At 42.9% G+C, this 24,125-nt stretch overlaps 1 protein-coding gene across 2 annotated transcripts in view; it reads left to right on the top strand.

The window, feature by feature from the left end:
- The window catches only part of PARD3B (par-3 family cell polarity regulator beta), a 680,328-nt gene that overhangs the window by 463,231 nt on the left and 192,972 nt on the right, over nt 1–24,125 (top strand). The window lies entirely within an intron of this gene.

The raw sequence follows: 24,125 nt of genomic DNA, 5'->3' as shown, positions 1-24,125 counted from the left end.
CGCACAGCCCAATAACAGCATCCTAGGGACGGTAAAAACACTGTCCCTGGGGCGCTATTCGTGCTGCAGGCGCTGCTGCATCGCAGCAGTGCTGTGCTCGTGCTGGCCAAGCAGTGCGAACCTCGCACAACAAGCGAGGTTTTTCAAAAGCGGTGCCTTCCACCCGTTCGCATGGCAGCGGGTGGAAGACGCCACTTTTGAAAAACCTTGCTTGTGCGAACAGCGCCCCAGGGACGGTGTTTTTACCGTCTTAGGGCGCTGTTATGGGGCTGGGCAGAAACAGCCTCAATTCTGTAAATAATCCTCCTGCTCAGTACCAACCTTTGCTGCTTTAACGTGTCCTTTTTGCCAGCTTGTGGTTTAGTCTAGTGAGAGCAGCTGATGGCTAAGCTCCAGCTTTCTAGAGCCCACTTGCCTCTTGTGGAGGTCTCTAGTCTCCCTCTTCTGCTCCTGCCATGGTACATGCCCTGCTTGTTTCTTGTCTATGGCGTACCTGTGATCTTTGAACATTGCAACCACTTGCTAGAACAGAATAGAGCAGGGGTGGGCAATTATTTTTTCCATGGGGCCGCATAAGAAACAGAAAATATTGTGGAGGGCCGGGCCAAAAAGCTGAACTCAAGTCTGCATAATAGGGGCTGATAAGTGACGAGACGGAGGTGCGCCAGATCAACTTGAATCAGTGGCAACAGTTTTTCAATGACAACTGGTGCTATTTGTACCTGCATAGTTGTCCACTGTGACAATCAAGCAAGTGGGGAGACTAAAGTCCCTTGACCTACTTTTTTTCAATGACTGAAAAGCCCGGTGCTAAGCCGTTGCCTTGGTTACCTTGGCTTGCGGCTGCAAAGGGCTTTCAAAAGATGCGCCCTCACTCCCCAACAAGGTGGTGTGGGGGACAAAGCTTTAGAGAAGCCCCGCCGCGATGAAGCTGGCAGCCAAGGCAACCCGGCTTCTCGGCGGGGCTTTCAAAGGAGGCAACGCGCCCAGGGAAACCACTGCTAACGAGGAGGGGAGTGGCTTTTCTCAGAGGCCCTTTCCGGTGCAGTGGCAAGGTGAGGGGGGAAGGGGGAGGGTTAGCGGAAGAATGAGCAGCGCGGTTCTAAACAGGTCCTCTTAGGCCAGGGCCAGGTCTGTCATACGGGCCACGTAGAATGCCCAGGTCTGGAATAGAGGCAGATCTCATGTTGCATATAACTTACAGACTAATTTTAAGGTTCACATAATGCATATTGACATCCAGTGGAAAGAACATGCCATTTTTAGAATTGCTAGAAAGATCCAGGCTCAGGTTGGAGGACTGACATTTTTGACAAGGAATGTCCAAACAATGAGGGATGTTAAATCCTTTTTTGGGGGAATTACAGCCTTACAGGGCCATACTTCAGCTAATAACCCATAGAATGTTGCTACTAAAGCATCCTGTAAAATACTGAAAAATAGCCGAGTTTCACACCCTCCTGATAATGTGAAGTTAGCTGCAACCTACTAAATGCTTAAAAATCACACATTTCTACTAGTTAGCGACAGTGTCTGATCTCCTAAGCATATATCCCACATACAATCATTTAGTATGGCTTCTCCACTAGCTGGATAACTGCACAGTTATCAGATGCCCGCCACACACTTGTCTCAGTTTTTAGCTTTTCTGTGTGGTAAAGAGAATTAAACACTGGAACAATAGCATAGCACAGCACCAAGCCTTTGTTGGCTTATAAGACGATACAGGTAAAATACAGGGGGGAAAACCCCCCAAACCCCAAGCAAACCAGATTTAAAACAATCCCCAAAGAGAATGATAACAAAGAATCTCTTAATAACAGAGTTATTACTGGAACAATATAATAGGAAAGAAAGTGACCTGGATAACAAGGGGCCTGCTGTGAATGTTGTTCTTGTGGGACAGGAAGTTGAAAAAAAGCCATTAAATTACATGGACTTTCTCAACTATCGGTATGTGTAGACATCCCATTCATGTTAGGGATACAAGAAACAGACCAGGGGGTGGGGGGTGGGGTCCTCTCCTAATTGAAGGATTATTTGTGAGAATGACCCAGGAGTGTTGAAATGTTTACAAAAAATGTGCAAAATGATCTTCCATTTGACTCAGGATGGGTAACCTTTTTTTTTAGTTATTCCTATTTCACTCTGGAATTTAGGCTAATCAGCAATAGTGTCGTCCCCCCCCCCATGGCTACAGACTTTATAAGCAGTTAAGAGGTACTCAGTATGTTGGAAGAAAGTAGCAGTCAAGGATGTGTGTGTGAACAAGTGAACTTCGCGAGTTTTCCTTGCCAAGAATATCCAAAAGAATGACTGCGGAGTTATGCAAGTGTCTCCCACATTATCTGTCACCAAAACAGACATAAAGACCCTTCGCTGAGAATGTAAATTCCCAGTTTCATGGTTTATCCTGACTCAAAGACAGTGCCAGCCACACATCCAGCATCCAAAATGATATACAGTATATCCATTCTAGAATGAGTGGTTCCTATGCCATACTGCAAAAGGGGAAAAGATCAGGGTACGTTACAGGGAAAGTGTGGGGGAATAGGGGAATGTGGTGAAATTGTACTTACACAGTCTAGTGGACAAGCAAATGAAACTCGGTGTGTTGGACAGATTATAAATCAATTTCTGATGTCTGTGATCAAGTTGTAAATCATTTCTGTGCACTGATTCTGTGACGTTCTGTATTTCCTGGCTTGCCCACAGGTGCACAGTGCGTACACGTTCCATAGGATGAGTTCCCCTTGCAACAAAAAGTAAAATGAGCACAAATTTGTATCATACATTGGTGCCCTATTCCAACTGTCAGTGCTCAAGAATATAATTGGGAATGTCCATCCAAGGGAATGCGCGGAGTATAACACAATTAAAATTTAATTAAAAGCAAAACTTGAGTGATAGATCAAGCATTCTCCATAAGATTTCTGTTGCCTTGATGCTTTTGAACTTAAGAGAACTTATTTGTGAAAAATCCCAACCACAATCCTTTGATTTCCATGGATTCCTTTGCTCAATCAATACGTTTTCTATCTGTCTTTTCTGTCTGATGGTTGGTGTGGAAGCGTATTTTGAATGTTTAAACAGAAACAAAGAAAATGGAACACAAAGAGTTAATACTCTGTGTTTTCAATTTAAAATTGCAGATAAATATGGTTTCAGCTTTGATCCTATCTGGACTAATTCTTTTGTCACTTTACTAATTAATTCAGCTTGTTGGAGAAAAGATGCTAATTTGAGCATCAAAGTAGTCTCTCCTTTTTGTTTAATCAGAGTTGTTGAAAAAGATAAGTTTAACTCCCATTGGACTCTCTGGGAACTTGGTTGTTTTAGTCCTGTGTCCCACAGCTGAATGCTGGGGGGAAAAAACTTTTTTTTTCTTTTTCAATATTGCTGTAAGAAAGAACGGCAGCCAATATTGATAGTGTGCATTTTGAAATGGAGCTGCTTCAGTTTTCATAAATATAACTTCAGAACATCTCTTTTAATTGCTCAACAGTTCTTTTCCCTATTTTTCTTGATAAATAGTGCACACTGTTTGCTGATATTGCTGAAGTCACTCTTTTTCTAGAACAGGTTTGAAAATGTGTGGGTTGTATTTATTGAAACAGCACCATCTTGTTGTCTCTTCCCCCGCCCCCCAATTAATTTAATTCCCATCAGGCTGTCATTTCTAGCAAAACTGATAATTGAGCAACGTCTGCATAAAACTTCTTAGCAGTTAGTGATCTGGGTTTTTTTTCCCCTCACAGATTACTAGGGAATTGTATTTTGTGTGGTACCAGCATTGAGCTCTTCTGTTGAAGAACTGACCCTATCTCAGCTGTAAGTGTGAACCAGCTCCCAAATCATGGCACAAATCTAACAGTAATAACTAACTGCACACTCGATATCAGAAACGTGGGCAGAAGGCCCACAGAGTTCAGCATCCGGACTATTTAGGAGTGGCCAAGCAGATGCCTGTTTGGAAGCTAACCAACCCCTGTTGTTTGTGCTTAGAATGTGGAACTCAGAAGTAGTCTGATGCTGTTCTTACTTCCAAGTAGCTTTTGTGACAAATAGCTGTTGCAAGACCTGCTTTCCATCATCTTCTCTCGTCTCTTTAAAAGCCATTTTAGTTGGTTGCCATGACCACATCCTGTGGTAACAAATTCCATAAGGCTATAAAGAAGTGTTTTCTATTGTGCGCTCTGACCTGGAAAATGCTACACCCCTGGACCGTTCTACAGCCAATATCCTTTTTAAGGTGGGAACAATTAGAAATGCACACAGCATGCAATTATGCAGGATTGTGGAGCTCCTAGCAATTGCGTCCTCCTTTTCATTAGTCCATTGGGCATGGCAGTCTTAAACTGTTTCAGATTTACCTCAGAGTCTGTTCTAATTCTGCTTTTCCATTCATTCCCACTTCTCCCTATACTTCCTCTCTGTTCCTCTGCAGACTGTTGCATAAAATTGTCAGGCAGGTAAGCAGTATTCCAAGGCAGTTTACAATAACAAATCAGAAACAAATATTCAAAGGCATATAACACATTAAACCCTTGCTTTTCTCATGCTTCATTGCATAACCTGGTATTACCATTTTAACAGGACGGCACGGTTTTCTTAAATCGCCCAAAATTCTCAATCTGTCCTTTTCCCAAACAGCGTGACTTTTGTACATCAGGTGATAGCACAGTGACGAAGGGAGGGGGAGCTGCGCCCGGGGTATGAACGGCCTGCGCGCCCCACCGCCAAAATGCCCCTACACGCCCAGCCCCAACACGCCCCTAGCCCCACCCTTGACATATGACTGCAATGGCGAGCCACCCCAGATGTCCCCATTGCAGCTTCACCTCTGTGGTAGCACTTGATAAGGGTCAGGCCTTTGTTAACATAAACGTCATTCTATCTCAACGATCATCTGGGCTTCCATTTTCTCCTTTCTTCTTGTGCAGGGGTGATCTTAGCCAAAGGGCAACAGGGGCAGCTGCCCCGGACCCCGAATAAGGGGAGATAACTCATGACCCTTCCCCTGACTGAGGAAAGGAGCAGACTCCCACTTTGTTTGGGAACTGGGCACCTGGCTCAGAGTCAGCAGCTGTCACTTGGACCCATCTTACCTGGGGCTCAGGCTTTGTGGCAATAATCACTCATGCTTGCTCTATCTGGGGCTCCTCAGTGAACTCCACAGCGAAGGTCACTTGTGCCTACCCTGTCCAGGACTCTGTTAGCCAGCATCACTTGCTCCAGCCCAGTTCGAGGCTCAGACATCTCGTTTCAAGTGGCAGCTCCCTCGCACTTCATATTGGGCATGGACTGCCCCTTGATTGGTCCTGGAGGGCAGCAGGGAAGTGGCAGAATTATACAGACCACCCTTGTCCTTGCATCTTGTATGCTCCTTGGGATAGGGATCTTAAAACACCTGTGTATGCTACTGGCACTGCATAGGTAAAGGATATCAATTAAAACTGTCCCATCTTTGAGTAATAAGCAGTTCTGCTCATACAAAGGGGCATTTGCAATTTCCACAGATTTTGTACTCAGGAGGCTTACAACCATCCCCTTTTCCTCCCTTTGAGTGAGTCAAAGTAAACAAAGACATATGTTCTCAGGGCAAACCATAGCTTGCTGTTACATCTTAGCCAATAACTGTGGGTTGTGCTTTTTTCTGGCTCATTCCGCACATGCAGAATAATGCACTTTCAAACTGCTTTCAGTGCTCTTTGAAGCTGTGCGGAATAGCAAAATTCACTTGCAAACAGTTGTGAAAGTGGCTTGAAAACGCATTATTTTGCGTGTGCGGAGGGGGCCTCTGAAAACCAGAGAGATTAACATCTTTTAGAATCCTGGTTTACAAAGAAGATAGTTTGCTGCAAAAGTGGAAGTCTTCGGTTGTATCACCGGTGGGAGAGTGGTCAGGGGTGTGTGCAAGTCTCTCGTTCATGGTTTATTGTTATATCTGAACTATTTCTAATTGTGAATTGTCCTTGTGTTGCTCCAAGTACATCTTATTTTTATTTAGGCCAGTAAGTGAAAATGTTTGCTCATCTTTTTGAATGCTCCATATCTCTAACTCAAAAGGCAGAAGCACATGATATATTAAATAAGATCACTGAACTTAATTGGCTAGAGGCAACTAAGAGGTTGTTAGAGGTTTTGAGATCGTGTCCTTTCCTAATGCAAGAGCCAGATACCTGAGGGGTGATTCCACTGCACATCTTCAAATGCAGAAATATTGGTCCCAACAATATACTAAATTTGGGCAAAACCTAACTGCATAATAACAAATAGCTGGATAAGTCACTTTCCTAGAACTATTTTTTCCTCTGTTGCATTATCATAGTTCTGATACCGTCCATATATGCCTGGCTTCTTATTTTATATCATTTATGTAATCATCACTTATGCCTTATATCCACTGATGGTCTCATCGGAAATATTCTAATGTGGCATTCTGAAATTTTTACCAACAAATCTGAAAATCTTTCCTGTTACATTTTTACAGTGATAGATAAATTATGACTTGCCCAAGTTTGTCTAGTGCCACTCTTGGATCAGCAGTAGTTTGAACTTGGCTTAGAAAAAGGAACCAAGTTGTGAGGTCAGCCACACCAGGGGCCTCGTATCCTGATCAGGCAGACCAGAAAGAAAACCCCTGCTGTGAGGTCCACCAGCTGGGATCTTGCCCCTGACCAATGCAGGCCAAGCCTGGGCAGGAGAAAAAGACCGGGGAAGTCAAAGGAGGCTGAGGAAAGCCTGAGCCTGCACAGAGGCTTCCCAGGCATTGGCCAGCCTTACCACTAGCCCTGGTAAGGCCAGCTGAGCATCACCTCTCTTCACTCTGCCCCCACTTGTAAAGTCGCTGCTTAGCCTTGGAAGGTTTTCGTCTGACAAGTTTGGCGAGATGCCCAGATTGGGGAGTGTTTCTAGTATCTGTATCTCCTGTTTCTTTTGCCTGTCTGTGTGAAACTGTTTCAAGATGGTTTTCGGATGGGAACTAAAGGTGTTTATGTAACTTTAGTGGGAACTGGTGGGGAGCCCGTAAAAGAGGCTGTTCGAACGTTGGGGGGTCAGTTCCCGTATTGCTTGTGATCGACTTAGAATGCCAGCTCAATAAAGAACTTGAAAAGTTACTTTTGGCCACTGGCCCACCAACAGGACCCAGTTGAACGTGGGGTTCTTAGCATGTAACCCTGCATAACTCTGAACGATCTTGCTATTGAAGGGGAAGGGCTTCTTCGTTATTTATTCCTTTGCCCGTTATATACTTTTTGCCTGCCTGCTTGTCATCCTAAAATCCATACCTAATCATGAAGGTAGAAGGTAGTTCACTTCCTGGTTTATTCTTTTGGGGAAAAAAGAACCATGGAATGCATGGTTAAGATCTCAGAGGCCTCTCAAAAATATTGTGGGAGGGATGATTGTTGATCCAGCTTTTTTAAAAAAAACTATTATAATCAATGCTGTGCTTGTTTTTAATTTCTTTCTCAATAAAATTAAAGAAAAAACTAAAATGAATGCAGGCAAGAATAGGCATAATCTCTGCAGGGAACCGGTATAGTATCTGATGGGGCCATACATTCATTGTGATGCCATTGTTCAGTGGATTAAATAACCGCTTAGAGATGAAACTCTTCAGCAGTCTTGAATACGATGAGCCTAATTGTCATCTGTTCTCAAAGAATACCATGTTTGATGGCAGATTTGGAGGGTTTTTGATTTCTGCATTGTTATAATGTATTGTGGAATCTGAATTCTTTCATAATTACATTTAACTGATAAGGGAATGTGCTGGTGGTGAAGGGAAAAATATTTCAGCGTTTTCATTTCAATACTCTTTTAATCTATAGTACCAGCCTTTTGATATTTTAATTTGTTTTATCCTGTGTTGCTTTTATATTTCATGAGTGTAGCTGAGTGATATCTGTCATTATTATGGCATACCTGGGTACCTTTGTCCATCAAAGTAATCCTGTACCAGTTAGGATCATGCTTTTTATCTCTAAGGATCCACTTTGAGTTTTCAATATCAGGTCTGACTAAAGAATAAATATGTAACACGATGCTGTATTCTGCAGTTGAACTGAATTTGCTGTTTGCATTGGATTTCCTGTTGCATTTGCTCAACTGTATTCTGCCTGTTCCACTAGTGGCTACTAAATATCCTGGCAAAGGATAATTGAATGACAGGAACTACACCTTGTGGAACATCATCACTGATTCAGAAGTTGGGCCAATGGATGTTTTGGTTTTTCCAGCTGATGGATTTCCATGATTATCCAAACAGGATCAACTTAACCATAGAGGAACTTGTACAATTCCTCAATCAATCCTAACCTCACAAACTGCTATGCTGTTTCACTGTCCCCCACGTACACAGTACGTTCAAATATTGTTTTCCCTCTTTTCTCCTCGTGTTGGTCATGGTAAGTCATAGTAAGTCATTGTAAGTCCCATATTCCTGATCAACCCAAGGGTTGCTCTCGTTGCTGTGGCTAAATGTTAGATATGCCCGTAACTTGTTCCCTCAGCGTTTGCATCACTGTTGCTGAAAACATCAGTTTCAGTATCCTACTCCCTCCCACCTCCCACCTTGTAACATGACAGGTGTTTTCCTGCCTCACGGATGGCAACCAGTAGACTTGTTGGAAGCAGGGAAGCTTGCAGTGTGCGGTCACATCACGTGATTTGTGTTGCTAGACTAGCCAGGACAGGAGGAAGATACAGAGTGTTGCTGCTTCACCCAACACATCCAGTTCCCATCCTCAATCGAGCTAGGACTGAATCCAAATTTCACTGGGTTTTAGCAAGGCGAGAAGCTTATATTTATATTGCAGCTAGTTCCTAGTAGACTGAGACTTCAGAGCAGATGTCGGTACTTCTGGTGACGGAGGCACATCTGTCTTAGCTAAAGAGAGCTGGCTCCTTTATAGCTTGCCTGCTGTACTTCGAACAATGCCTAGCTTGTGCGTGGCTTTCAGTTTTACGTACAGTAGTTCTCACCTGAAGTGGAGGGCTGTGCACCTGTTCAGTTGTTCAAAGAATATGAGCCTCTTTCACAGTGATTGACTGTGCGTGTTCTCCCCCTGTCCTTGCAAAATAACTTCAGCAAGATCGGTCGAACTGCAGTGCAAAGTGCCCGTAATTTCTGGCCAATAAGGAGGAATATAACTAGAAAGCTTTTAGGTAGTGAGAAAAACACTAAAAATGTAAAAGAGTTCTTTCATTAACACTCCTATTAACATAAATGTAAAATGAGTCTGGGCCGGTAATCACAGGCAGCCGGTCTGACTCATTCCAGCGCTAATACCCTGTAAAAGCCTGTGTATGAAAGTAATTAATCAAAGCACGGTGCCACTCCTAGAGAGTATTTCTCCTGCTGTAAAGCAGAGTGATAAAATAACTTAAAACACACGGCAGTAGTGGCAGTTAATAAGCTTTTTATAGTCCCTGTGTGGACCTGAAAATCATACCTTATTAGTATCTTTATCTTTCATAATTTTTACTTACATTTAAATTTAATAGCGGAGCTTTGTTTGTGTGTGTGTGATAGTGGAGCGCTCTCTCTCTCTCTCTCTCTCTCGCTCTGTGTGTGTGTGTGTGTGTGTGTGTGTGTGTGTGTGTACATACATAAACTCACATGTATCTCCAGAATGTTTGGACAGACTTTATTTCATTTGCCCCGGAATCGTTAGGAGCAGCGACACCATTATTGTTTGTGGAATTAGTCCTTAACTTGAAAGGCCCATGGACAGAAATGGAACTTTTAGAAAAGATGAATTTCTGTCCCCAAAGGGTACACCTGAATAAACCGTTGTTGTTATTTATTGTTTGTTAAATTTGCCCCTGTGGCTGTGTCTCAGAAAAGGTTTGCTTGAACAATGCATCTGAAGTTTGTATCTCCCCTCTGCATGACTGCCTGCAATTTGCAGCTACTGAGAATTATTGGCCACGTCTCCAAGGGGTGCCTTATGAGAGTGTGCATCCATCAGTGCCCTGCGTGGTATTGCAGGTGATCGTTTGGAGTCTACCACAACATTTATCTATTTATTTAGGAGTTTATATGCTGCCTTTTTCCACACTGAAAATCCAAAGTGGCTTACAAAAATCTAGAAAAACATCAATAAAGAAGAAAAGCACAACAGATAAGACAAATCCTGGGCTGATGCTGGATCCACTGAGCCAGCTTATTCACAGCTTCAGAGCTATGGGCCAAAGGCCACACCTGTGACCATGCCTACGCGTATCTGCAAACAGAAGGGGAAAGAGAAGCTTATCCTTGATTTTATGCAGCTGGCACAGGTGTTCCCAACAATTGCAGTACAACTCTGAATTAGGTTTACTCAGAATATTTTAAACAATTAGGGTTGCCAGGTACTGCCCAGCAGCTGGCGGGGATGGGGGGGCCTTACCAGCCACAAATTGAGGCCTAGTCCTCAGCCCCATCAGTGCAATGACATCAGTTCTATAAGTGCCATCTTCTTGTCACCAACAATATGGGAGACACTCAATTATTTGTGAGGAACTCTATGGTAAAATGGCTTCTACCATAAAGTTTTTGCCTGAATACCACAGCTTCTCCCATGTTATTGCCAATATGATGACATTACTTCCAGAAGTGACATCATTGCGCTGATGGGACCCACCTAGGCCTCAGTTTGCAGCTATTAAGACCCCTGCCAGTCGAATGAATGGCGCTAGGGGGAGGATGCCTATAGCAGGGGATTCCCCCTCATCAAGTGGGGGCCTGGCTACCATTTATCCAATTCGTCTCTTATTCTTTGTTTTGTCCCAAGATCTTCTTCTTCGTCCCCCAGAACTTCATTTAAAAATAACATTAAATGTGTGTACATATCCACTTATTAGTCCATTTTAACCAAAGTGTATTTTGAGTCTGTGTGTATTTTCTGTTGCTACTGTTTTCATACTTCCAGATGTTAATGAGATTAAAAAATCCTATCATCACACCATACACGACCATCACTCAGAGGCTTATCTAGGGAAAATGGAGCCGGGGCAAAATCTGATACCCCCTGGCGCCCTGGTTTACTGCCCAGAGCTGGCACTGGCACCCAGGTCTACCACCTGGAGCATGTCTACTGCCTGCACCCAGTTTTGTAGAGTAATCACAATAGAAAGTCCAGCAAACATGAAAAATTGAGGAGGAGGAGGAGGAGAAGGAGAAGAAAAAGAAGAGGAGGAGGAGGAGGAGAGGAGGAGGAGGAGGAGGAGGAGGGGTGCTGCTGGTGGTATGGATTTCCTTTCTCTCCTGTAAGGAAACTCAAGGTGGCTTACAAATTCCTTTCCCTTCCTCTCTTCACAACAGACATCTTGTGAGGTAGATGGCGCTGAGAGAGTTCTGAAGAACTGTGACCAGCAGGAATGTAGGAGTGCGGAAACAACTCTGGTTCACCAGATAAGCCTCAGCAACTCAGGAGGAGTGGGGAATCAAATCTGGTTCTCCAGATTAGAACTAGAGACTAGAAGGTGGGGGAGGACTTGTTTATGGGAGTTTTTCCTCTTTTTCTCAGCAACCCCCCCCACCACCACACACACACTTTTCCAATGGAGAAACTATAGGGAATCCAGAATAAACTTTTTTTAAAAAAATTTTTCCTATAAGATAGTTTATTTTTTTTGAATAAATGAAATTAAGACAAGTCTTTACTCACTCAAAAGTCACAGCATGAGCAATGGACAGGAATAGACAATGATAATTATCTTATTAGATAATGATTGCTGTGTATTCTATAAACATATATGTCACATTTTAAGGATATGCTCATTGTTTTAAATATGAATGATTCTGGCATCAGTTATTAACAAATGCAGCGGTTCAATGTTAAAAAATACAACAGTATTCAGATATGCTAGTAGTCCTATTGTGACTGTTTCTGTCCAAACTGTGCACTTTCTTTTGTTTACTGCAAAGTCTGTTTTCTACTTTCAACATGTCTCTTTTTCTTGCTACCTCTCAAGTGGTAAAGATTAAGTTATATATGCTTAAATATAAGTTATATATGCTAAAATATCAAAGAGTTGCAGCAGTATTCAATTCTTTCTCAAGTATTGGACGTCTGCAATTTTTGCTTGTAGAAAGGGAGCAGTTCCGTGCTGAACAACATTATACCAGCCCATTGACTTTAATGGACATAGAATGGTGTTAACTCTAAGATGGCACTGTAAGGCATTTATGCTTTTCTATTCCATAAATATGCTAAATACTACAATTTTATATTCTAAGCAAGTTGAGAATGTGGCGTGTTTTTCAGTTTCTCCCCAAAAATTTCCATATTTTCTAAAAAATACATAATATCCCTCTCCCCATTGCTTCAGAATTTCTGGAAATTTTACATCTCTCATGTGGAAGGATGGTGTAATGACTTCCTTCAGCAGCAAATTGCCCAGGCTGGTAAAATATAGTATTCTTTGGAGTAAAAAACTACAGTTGTGTGCGATTCACTACTTAAGATAACCTGATTCTCCAAACCAGAATAATTCTGGCCTGTGAAGTACTTCCAGTTTGTTCCTTTATGGACCAGGAAATGAAGGAACTGGTCCTAGACCTACAAGTTCTTTGGCATTTGACAAAATGTCCCCGTTCTGGAAAAAAAACTGTGCAGATTCCTCCCCCAAACACTTCTTACAATGTCCTCAAGATGTTTTATTTGTGTTGTGCAGAAAGCATCATAGTCAGAAACAAGTACCCCTAGGGCAGGTGCTTTACGGGGATGCAAAGCTACAAGGTTGCAGTAAACAGGAATGAGATAGCTCTCACTTACTATTAGTCTTGCTTTGAAAAGGCTCTATTTTATTTACAGCTAATATCTGGTTTTCTAATCAAAACTTAAATATCCTTAACCACACCCTTTGTATCCAGGCTGCTGCCACACCTTCCCCATGTATAAATCCCTTTACATTTATTAAAAAAAATGAAGACCACTTCCACAGATGATTGTGGAAGTTGTATGTGAATTTTTGGCGGGGGGTGGGGGGTGAGGAGGAGGAGGATTGCTCATTATGGTGACCTTTTGAATTAACGTCCTTTCCCTGCAAAATGCTTTGAATGCCGTTGTGGTTTCGGTTAGCGGCAGTGACATCTACTGATACGGGGAGACCTAATTAACCAAAAGAATTCCCTGTTGCTGAATTTAGCCAGCAATCTGCTTAGGACTCTGTCCAGCAGATGTTTTCCCCGCATTAGAAGTCTGGAGACTTTGTAGACCTCCCTGCTCCTTAATCCTCAAAGTAAATATCAACACATTTGAAATGTGGAAACTGGCTCTTCAGCGCAGAAATGAAATGTTACCATGGCCACCATGTTCAGATCTCGCCTGTAAGAAATTTGTCATGTGAGCGACAGAGGAGGCTCGCAGAACAGCAAGTTCATTTTTAAGTCTGCCTCAAAATTAAAAATGAAACAAAGAAAAGACGAGGGCAGCTTGAGAGAGCCGCAGTTGGCTCTTTAGGCGGCCTGAGAAGTAGAAACAGAAATATTGCTTTGTTATATATCAGAGGCAATAATATGTAGCAACATGTTGTTTGCTTCCGCAGGCCTATATTTGCTAGTCATGCAATGGATCTGGGTTTTTTGTGCTCTGAAAAAACATCTATTCTCTTGAATCGCTTGTACTTGCGCATCTAGAATTCTGTGACGCAGTTCCAGCCGTTCCGGGATGGGGAGAAGAAATTTACTGGCAGGCGCTACTTCAACAAAACAACCTGGAATGCACTACTTCAGAGCAACCCTGCACCGCCCTGAGCCCTCTGGGGGAGGGCGGTCTATAAACCTAATAAATAAATAAATAAATAAATAAATAATGGGAACACATTTTTAAATGGTATGAACAGTGGTGGGATTCAGCCGGTTCGCACCACTTTGGCGGAACCGGTTGTTAAAATGGTGCTTGTAAACAAACAGCTGTTAAATTATTTAAATCCCACCACCGGAACCGGTTGATAAATTATTTGAATCCCATCACTGGAACGACCGGTTTGTTCTACACTGTGCACGTGACACGTGATGCTGCCTTAGAGGGTCTCGGTTCTTTCACATCACCTGCTGTTCTGACCCTTTTTTAACTGGAGATGCCGGGGGTTGAACCAGGGACCTTTCTGCATGCCAAGCAGATGCTCATCCCCCAAGCCATGGCCCCTCCTCAGTAGCAGAAGTGTACATTTAAGGCGGATTGTTGATTCTCAGGGTCTTGCTTCTGAAGCCAATATCAGAAAAAGCTGGCTCTGTTGTACTTGCACAGCTTGTCCTCAAGTACCGTACGTTATCTTTCATGTTAGGATGACTCACCCAATTTTCCCTTTTGGAGGGCGAGTCACATCAAAAGAAAATCCCCTTGCTGCTTTTGTATGCACACCTTGCATCCACAGTGCATCTGGACTATTGCCCTTCCCCTTGTAGACAGCATACTAATGACTGCATGGCTGCAGCTGCCTTCAGTGGTGCTTTGCAAGCCTCTGCCCGTGTCGCCAAAATACCGTACAGAATAGCAGGAGGTCATAATGTTCCTGGCTCAATTATCCCCCTTTCAAGTAGTTTAATGTTTTAAGATATATTTAACATACACAATATGTAGCTCTCCCCCATCCCCTTACTCTTTTTTCTCTCTGTTCAGCTGGCAATCTTTGGCGAAAGACTAGATTTCCACAGCTCCCTTTCTATCGTGGAAGGTATGGAGCAGTTCCCTCCGCTGTTTCTCCCCCTTTTTCTGTTTCCAGACCACATTCTTGAAGCCTATTCACTACACAGTGGCGTAGTGGTTAATATCAGGTGCATTCTAATCTGGAGGAACTGGGTTTGATTCCCCGCTCTGCCGCCTGAGCTGTGGAGGCTTATCTGGGAATTCAGATTAGCCTGTACACTCCAGCACACGCCAGCTGGGTGACCTTGGGCTAGTCACAGCTTTTCTGAGCTCTCTCAGCCCCACCCACCTCACAGGGTGTTTGTTGTGAGGGGGGAAGGGCAAGGAGATTGTAAGCCCCTTTGAATCTCCTGCAGGAGAGAAAGGGGGGATAGAAATCCAAACTCCTCCTCCTCCTCCTCCTCCTCCTCCTCCTCCTCTTCTTCTTCTTCTTCTTCTTCTTCTTCTTCTTCTTCTTCTTCTTCTTCTTCTTCTTCTTCTTCTTCCTTCTTGTGATGTATTGTTGTGTTACAATAAATGCACATCATTTTTTAACCGGTGTCTGCAAAGACAGTGAACACATAGGCGTGGACAAGAGATTATGGAAAAAGCACCCCAAGCCTTGGCTAAAGTGTCCTGGTGTTTGCCAAGCATCAAGGGGATTTTTTTTCCTGAGGTCCCTGGGAGCCCATTTTTGCAATTGAATGATGGCAAGGATAAATATACCCAATAATTCAGTGGTATTGTCGAAGTTAAATCAGTGATTTTCTAATTTATATAGCGTGATATATTTTCAACATCAAATTAAAGTGTCAGGTCCATGAAATTGTCTGATGTTTTTATATACACACACACACCAGCAATAAAGCTAATTGAGTGAGAAAATAAAACAAGCTCTAAAAATGGCTGTATTCAAAGCTGGATCCTGCCTTTGTAAAGGGGAGGGAGCAGGGTGCCTGTAATGATGGGGAGAACTTCATGCCCTCCCCTTTTTGCAAAGCTGGATCCTGGATTTGTAGAAGGAGGGGGGCAGGGAAGCCAGCAGGATGCCTGTGAAGGTGGGGAATGTTCTCCCCATTTCCAAAGGCACACACAACCCTGTTTGCAAAAAGCTTTCTTTGCTGCTGCTCAGTGTCAAGGAGTGATCACCCTCCTTCTCTTGGCAGGGCCTCTGTTAGAGCGCTGCCTCCTCACTAGTGATTGGCTTCTGCTTTCCCGCCTTTTTTGCCCAGCCCAGTCATATGGCTTAGAGCAGTGATGGTGAACCTAGGATACGCCACAACGTTTTGGGTGACACACTAGTCGACTCTTTGAGTCTTTTTTGTAATTATTTTGACTTTTCTTTATACACTGCATAGCACAACACATGATTGGACTATATTTTTAAATAAATGCGTATGTAAATAATTGTGTCTCTTTTGTTTGGGGCATGGGGTGGGGTGTGACACACCAGCAGAGTCAAGTCAGCCATTTTTCAAATCTTTGACATGTCATGTTTGACACGTTTCACATCACTGGCTTAGAGGGTTCTTGGGCACCGTAGGCCTACTGGAAAATTTACACAAAGGCATCAAGCCTTGAGGGCTACAGTCCACTCATCCCTCAAACGTAAGCCTAGGATAATGACCGGGGCGGGTGTCGGTATATATCTAATATATAGGTGTCCAACTCATGGCCCTCCAGATGTTATGGACTACAGTTCCCATCATCCCCTGCCAGCATGATGCTGGTGGGGGATGATGGAAACATGATCCACTAATTCTTTATCTGGAGAAACGATGAATTGACACCTAATGAGACTATATATGGATCCTTTTTTGCTGTATCAAATTATTCCCTCCCTTAGGGAATAATAATTTTGATCAAGAGGGATTTTGTTTGTCAGAACTGCCTTGGACCCCCTGTTAATGGGGTATAATGTAGGCTATAAATGTTTTAAAGAAGTAACTGGATTCAGTAAGAGAGAACTTGAGGATTGGGTTACTGCTTGTTAAGGAAAGAGGTAACACAGCTCATGACTTGATCCAAAACCTACTATCTCTTTCTGGTTCAGCCTTTGTGTATGGCACACTTACTATCTTGTCTCTCAGTTCTGTCTCATGCTTCTCCTATCTGTCCTCCCCCAGTCTGCCTTCAAAAAACATGTCTTCATTTTTTTTTTTTACCATTCAAGATAACAACATCCAGAGGAAGGAACCTTTGCTCAGCCTGGCTGTTCAAAACCAAACATTTGTCCTTTTCAGCCTCATCACCCGCCCGTAATATGATAAAGAGTCCTGTTAAAGGTGGGCATGCCCCAGAACTTTGGCATATTTGCTTCCTTGGAGTCACATGAATTTTTAACCTTTCGGTGATCACTGCACCGCACTCTGTGCTATCATTTTTAAAGGAGCAGTCTGCTTGTATTTCATAAAGGCAAACACTACGATAGATGCTTGGCCAACATGGGGTGGGGATGGGGCAAGTGGGGAAGAAAAGCAGCTAACATATGTTTTGGAACAGTACAAGAAGAGGTGAGAGAATTTGGGGTTTTACCTGATGAGCGATACTGCATGCGTGGCAATTTTTGTGCACCTTTCTGCCTTGCAAAAACCAAAAAAAGGTGTTAGTGTTTTTGGTGTACAGCAAAAGACAAAAGAAGGATCAAAAACTTGTCCCAGTACTTGCTCAGTTTCCGGCTACAGATTGCATGTTCAGTAGAACAGGTGTGCTTTGTCACTTCACACAAATCTGTTGTGAGGCCAGAAATATCTGAGAAACTTGTTTTTTGTCCGGATGCGCTAACCACTTGCTAGTCTATAATTTTGTTCGAACTCACCATTTTTTGGCATCAGAAACTTCACTGCCAGACAGTAAAGCGTTGGGTAAGTTGTCAGTCTGATTAGTTATTACAATTAAAATTGACATTTTATTATTCTTTTAAAGCCCCTTTTCTCTGTATGTGACAGTATCCAGGTTTAAAAGAAAGATATGTGAAAACTTGCTGTTGTTGCATTTCTTTTTATTAATTAGAACGTTTTGTTTTATTCACTACAGTGGTACAAAATAACCCAGGCAAGGATAATTTCAAAAATCTATAAATGTAAAACCTAACGGTATAAACGTAAAACCAAGACCTGTTTAAATGGAACTTTGTGGGAAATGAAGGTTCCTAGAACAAATGTATGATCTGGAACATTGCCAGAATTCAAGTAACGATGTATATTATCTAGAAGCAATGAATTCTGCACTGACTATGTATCTATTATGCGAGAAAACGCTCTCCTATGCTACTGTAAGATTCTGACCATTCCAGAATTTTATTTGAGGGATATGTTACACTTTCCATTTGTTTCTCCTTCCAGTAGGGTTGGTTAAAATCCTCTTATGTTTTTAAATTCTGGCAGATAATGGGAGTCTGAGCATCTCCAGTTATGTACATTGTCACGTGTGATTTGTAATTCTCTTTGACTTCATGATATAGAACAGATGTAGAGTTGCCAACCTCCTGGAATTACAACTGATCTCTAGACCAGCATTTCCCAAACTTTTTTTTCCCATGGCCCGGTTATTTTAATACCTCTTCTCCGTGACCCACTAAAATTTTTATGGCCCATTTATTAGTAAAATGAAACGAATTTGAATGTCACCCGCCATGCGTCTGCCCATGCTGGCTCGGCAGGGGCGAGCACAGCCTGCGCTGGGCCTCATCTGCATGCGGCCATGTCAGGGAAGCTCCCCGGGGTGCCGCTTCCACCCCCACCTCCCTCGTGGTACCAGAGTCTGCCGTGAGCTGCAGCTCTACCCCCGGCCCCTTTCTGGGTGGTCACCTGGATGGGGAGGAGCCCCGAAGCTGCTGTATCGTTCCAGCTGGTGCGGCTCCAGGTGGGTGGTGCCCTCCGAGCAAGGATGGCGGTGCGGTGTTGGCCACAGCCCCGGACATTAGGTGATCCAGCATTTTGCTTTCGTGACCCGGTGCCAAGTCCTGAGCCATCATTTGGGAAATGCTGCTGTAGACTGTATAAATTGCTTATTTATTTAGAACACTCATTCCACTTCTGGAGAAAAAGGCTGCTTTGGAAAGTGGACTTTGCTTTGTGGCATTTTCCCCTACTATGGTCCTTTCCTTTCCTTCCCTGAACTCCACTCTCCCAGGCTTTACCCTCAGATCTCTAGGTATTTCTGAACCTGGGGCTAGAAACCCTAATGTATTGTGATGTAGCAGGAATTCAGATGTCCACCTGAAAGGGCTTCATTGGTGATCTGGAGCATCTCTACATATGTTCTCTCCTTACTTGGAGTACTGGCAGGAAGGGTTTTTTTGCTAAAGCCCCCCTCCCTAATTGATGACCATCCCTTTTATCCAACCTTGCAGTTCTGAAGACTTGAGTACACTTCCATTTTCAGATGACACAATGGTTATTTCCACCCACTACCCCTCCCACTGCAGTCTCCAACCAAGGACTTTGCCCCGCATTCCATTCTCAAAGTTCCAAATCACATCACGTTGATTGACTTATCTCTATATGCCATTAAAGGTTAAAATGAGAAATGAGATTGACTTATCTCAGGCCACAAGCTCACTGATTCTTAGTTGGAGACCAACAAGTGTGGACTATCCAATAGCTGGACCAGTCGTTTATAACACATTGGGCCTCTTCTTGATAGATGATTTGTAAACATCCTTACAGAACTCATTCCCTTGGTTACAAGAACTAGGAAGCAGGCAGGCTACCCAGAGGCCTAGAACTTTTGTAGTTTTGAAAATCAGTCCTGGCAGTAAAACCAGCTCACTTATACTCTTTTCTTCTTAAATTTTTCATTTTACATCATTCTATTTTCACACACGCACATGCACGCATATATTTGGGTAATTTTTAACTAGATTTTAACTAATTTCTCTGTAACCATCCCTCTTTAACCTGTCCGTACACTTCAGCATATACAGTGGAACCTCGTTTTTCATTGCCTTTGGTTTTTATCAGTTTGGGTTTTCATCGATTTTTTCAGTGAAATATTTGTCTTGGTTTTCATCGATTTGCCTCAGTTTTCATCGATTTGCAGTAAAGTGCAGAGGTTTGTAGAGAAAAATCACCCGGACAAAGCTGTTGCAGGCCGTGTCTCCAACTTGTTTAATGACAATGTCTTGCCCCATTTCAAGACAAATCTTAAAGAGGCGTCAGAAACAGACCTCTTCGGACAGCTTTCTGGTGCGACATTGGTCCACTGGCTCTGAAGCTGGTCCTAGTGTTATTGTTTGTTACTGTTTTCAGCATTAAACACTATGTTTATTCACCAAAAAATGTGTATTTGGTATGTTTTTTGGAGTGCCTAGAACAGATTAATTGGATTTACATTGATTCCTATGGAAAAGTTTGCCTCGGTTTTCATTGGTTTCGGTTTTCATCGATTCAGATGCAGAGAGTGATGTGCAAGGTGGGCCATGGAGAGGTTGTCAGGATATACATAGCTAAAACACCTTAGAACACAGGTGTCAAACCCGCGGCCCTCCAGATGTTATGGACTACAGCTCCCATCATCCCCTGCCAGCATGATGCTGGCAGGGGGTGATGGGAACTGTAGCCCATAACATCTGGAGGGCCGCGAGTTTGACACCTATGCCTTAGAAGTATCATCCCCAGGTAAAGGGCATTCATTTCACTTCCGGTGGAGATATGTGAAGGCCCAGGGAGGAAAACACAGTTCTTTGGGGAAAACTGTTTGTTTTCCTCATTTTTTTTTCCTGAGACCTTTTCCCTTGACTTCTCTAACGGAAAAATTAGAAATTTGTAGTTTTAAGAAAAAACACCTGTGAAGTATTTTCTTTTTTCAGTTTAAAAAAATGTACTTATGTTATTTATACTCTGCCTGCCTCATTGGGACTCAAAGCAGATTACACAGAGTGAGTCAATGCAATCAACAGGATAGTACATTCTTTGTTCATTTTACCACTGTGTTTTTAATTTTAACAGGGTTTTGTTTGTATGTGTTGTAAGAGGAAACTATGTTGTGCACCCCCCAGAGCCCTTCGGGGGTAGGGCGGTATACAAAACCCATAAATAAATAAATTAATTAAATAAACAATGGAATAGGTTTTGGGTTGTAGAACCAACTGGAAATCTAGAAAACAGAACTGGAGCAAATCATGGGTGTTAACGTAATTCATTAAATGGTGCAAAATTACTTGGTAGGATCCGAATTGCAGCAAACTTACAGAATTACAGAAATCCTCCCCCCGCCCCCAGCCCATGACTTCAACATTTCAAGAAATTTTACATCTGTATTCTGGAATACCTATTGTTCCTCTGTTTCCCATTGCAAAGGTAAAGGGCATGCTGGGGAAGAAGACATGAAGTATCCTTTCCATATGCTTGCTATGGGTGAGAGTACTGTATATACATAGAAACGTGGCATTATTTCTTGCTGGTGAGGCCTTTTTTTTAAGTCATAGTGGAAACTTGAACAGCTGCCTATGCAGTATTTCTGCCTTTCAGGGGATAACTTTGTTGTTCTGTGGTCTCTCTGCTTGAATTCATTAGTAACTGGAGTTATATAAGGTTGCACTGAAACCCACGTTTTTCAGCATTGGTCACTGGAGAAATGCCAGCGTGCAAGAGAAATATCGTTCAGCCAATACGCTCCATGAATAAAAGAACATCTTCTAGACTGCCAAAAAGTATATAAAAATCACCTGAAGATTATGCTGATAAATGTGAAATGTGCTTACCAGATACATTTTTGCGCTTGCAGTTTTTTTTGCAGAGGTATCTGCAAAGGTCTAGTTATCTCTTGGACTGCAGGACAGTGATTCAAAATTTGTCACGTCTCGGTTGTGCCGCAAAAAGGTGGTGCTTGGGAACATACCTTCCCGCTCAGACATGCTACAAAACTGGGTTTGAGTTCTGCTGCAGCCTCGACCTGGGGAAAGAGCAAAGTGGTATCTTTATTTGGGAGAGGGGCCGATCAGGCACTTTGCACCTGGAAGGTTTCACTTGGCACATCCAGTTAAGTGATGTCAGCTCACAGATGTTGGGAAGAGCTATCTCTGCCTAAGGCCTTATACTTTGCTTACCAGAGCAGATAATACTGAGCAAGATGAGTCAGTGGTCAAACTTTAGAGTTTTCTTCCCAGAGAGGTTCAGCTTATCTCTCTTGGTCATTGTCCTATCAGATACCAATAAAAATCTAACATATTCTGTTGCCAAGTTTGCCTGGATATCAAGTAAAATCAGGAAGGCCCGACAGAGCACTAGTGGCTCTGCCAGCTAATCCTTATTATTAATTATTATTAGACTGACATTCCACTCATTATCTTGAGCTGATGTTCTGAGTTCCTGAGGCCTATTATCTGCATTTTGTTAACTGTTTTAATCTGTATATTTGTAATATCTGTAAATTTTATGATTTTAATTCTTTTGGATCTTGGTGGTCAATGACCGTAAATAAACTATGATGATGATGGTCATTGTCCTCTGCCAGTAGGTGAAGTCAAAGTCACACCCCTGCTAAATTCTGATTGTCCTTCCTCCGGGTTTTGTTGCATTTGCATGTCATGATGGTAAATATTTCACCTCCTGTTCAGCTCTGCCCCCTCCTGGCCAGTGGCTGCCATGGTGGCCATCCCTCCTTCACTTCCTGTGCAGTTGGTGGCCTGTCCTTGCTCCCATTGGTTGGGGAGCAGATGGTGCAACTGGTCAGCCTCTGCTTTTCTTAACTGTGAGGAGACTCGAGGCAGCTTACAAACAACTTTCCCTTCCCCTCCACGCAACAGATACATTGTAAGGTAGGTGGGGTTGAGAGAGTTCTGAGAGAACTGCGACTAGCCCAAAGTCACCCAGCAGGCTTCACGAGGAGGAGTGGGAAAACAAATCCAGTTCACCAGATAAGAGTCTTCCACTCATGAGGAGGAAATGGGGTGTCAATCCCAGTTCTCCAGATCAGAGTCCACCACTCTTAGCCACTACACCACACTGACCATAAATAAAGAAGAGAAGAAGAAGAAGAGTTTGGATTTATATCCCCCCCTTTCTCTCCTGTAAGGAGACTCAAAGGGGCTGACAATCTCCTTGCCCTTCCCCCCTCACAACAAACACCCTGTGAGGTGGGTGGGGCTGAGAGAGCTCCGAGAAGCTGTGACTAGCCCAGGTCACCCAGCTGGCATGTGTGGGAGGGCACAGGCTAATCTGAATTCCCCAGATAAGGCTCCACAGCTCAAGTGGCAGAGCTGGGAATCAAACCCAGTTCCTCCAGATTAGATACACGAGCTCTTAACCTCCTACGCCACTGCTGCTCCACTGCTTCTGCTAAAATGATCAGATGGAGTGTAAGGGAGCTTCAGTCCCAATCCCCCATTTTGTGAATCAGTGGAAAGTTGCATCACTTCCATTGCACAGGTGATGTTGGGATTGAATGGCGATGGTGTGAAAACAGTGAACTCTTCCGACAAACTCTTGGTTAAATTTAAGTTATTGTTTTCTTTCCAACCGTCATCTGTTTTAAGAATCTGCAGATTTGTGAACCTGACCTTAACTCCAAAAATATATTCTATAGCCTATGGTCATTTTAAATGCAAGGTACTACGCATTCATTTCCATGTGATTTGTATTCCTTGATGTTAAATCCCGTAATAAGAAAGTGCAGTAGTAGGAAACATTTGCAGGAACCTGCGGTTTTAAACAAAGTATAGTACGCTTAAACGTAAAAATAGACTTGGTTAAATTTTCAGAGAAACAATCTAGGTTGTAGGTTTGAGTAGGAAAAAAATAGTCGGCGTTCATGTAAATAGTAGGAGAAGAATGTATTTTTCCCCAGCTCACATCAGCTGTGGCCATTAGTTACACTATAAAGGTTTAATTTAGAAAAGGAAATGTATGTATTATCATACTTGAAAACTGCAATTTGCAAGGCCTCTCAGTCATTATAATATGTGAGTTGTTTGTTTGCAACAAATAAGAGCATTACATTTTGCAAAGTGGTTTTCTTAAATTAACTTTTTGTTCTGTCCGTGTAATGGAGGGCTGTTTATTTTGATGCCGGCTTCCCCCGTTAGCTTGATTTAAAAGGTGAGCCGAGTGAAATCGGGCCTCTGCATAATAAAGTAGCAACATTTACGGAGAAGAGCAGAATGGGACGTGGTTTGCTTTTCATGCTGGCTTGAAGGATTGCTTACATACAAACTGCCCTGGGGAAAGAAGATCCGTCAACTGTTTTTAAGATTTATGCTAACAATAGCTGAGCATTGAGGCCACCCCCGTTCGTTTAGTCTCTGGAGACACCCCTGACATTCATCGCTCGTGGTGTCTTGGAAAAAATTAAGCTTCGAGTATATAGAAAATTAGCTAATATGTATTCTGAGAATGTTTCGTTTGTTGAATGGTATATCAAGTTTGTTTTAGAAGGCATAGCTGGGGCTGTATGTATTGTAGAGTCAGTGTTGTGAGTAGACAGAGTCCTGGATTAGATTCAGGGTCACGCCAGATGTGAATCCTCACCAGCCATGGAAGCATGCCAAGTGACCTAGGG

Source organism: Sphaerodactylus townsendi, linkage group LG02 (assembly GCF_021028975.2).
Source record: "Sphaerodactylus townsendi isolate TG3544 linkage group LG02, MPM_Stown_v2.3, whole genome shotgun sequence".
In the NCBI taxonomy this organism is placed as follows: domain Eukaryota; kingdom Metazoa; phylum Chordata; class Lepidosauria; order Squamata; family Sphaerodactylidae; genus Sphaerodactylus; species Sphaerodactylus townsendi.
The sequence above is the reverse complement of the archived record's forward strand: the minus strand, read 5'-3'. Positions and strand labels throughout refer to the sequence as shown.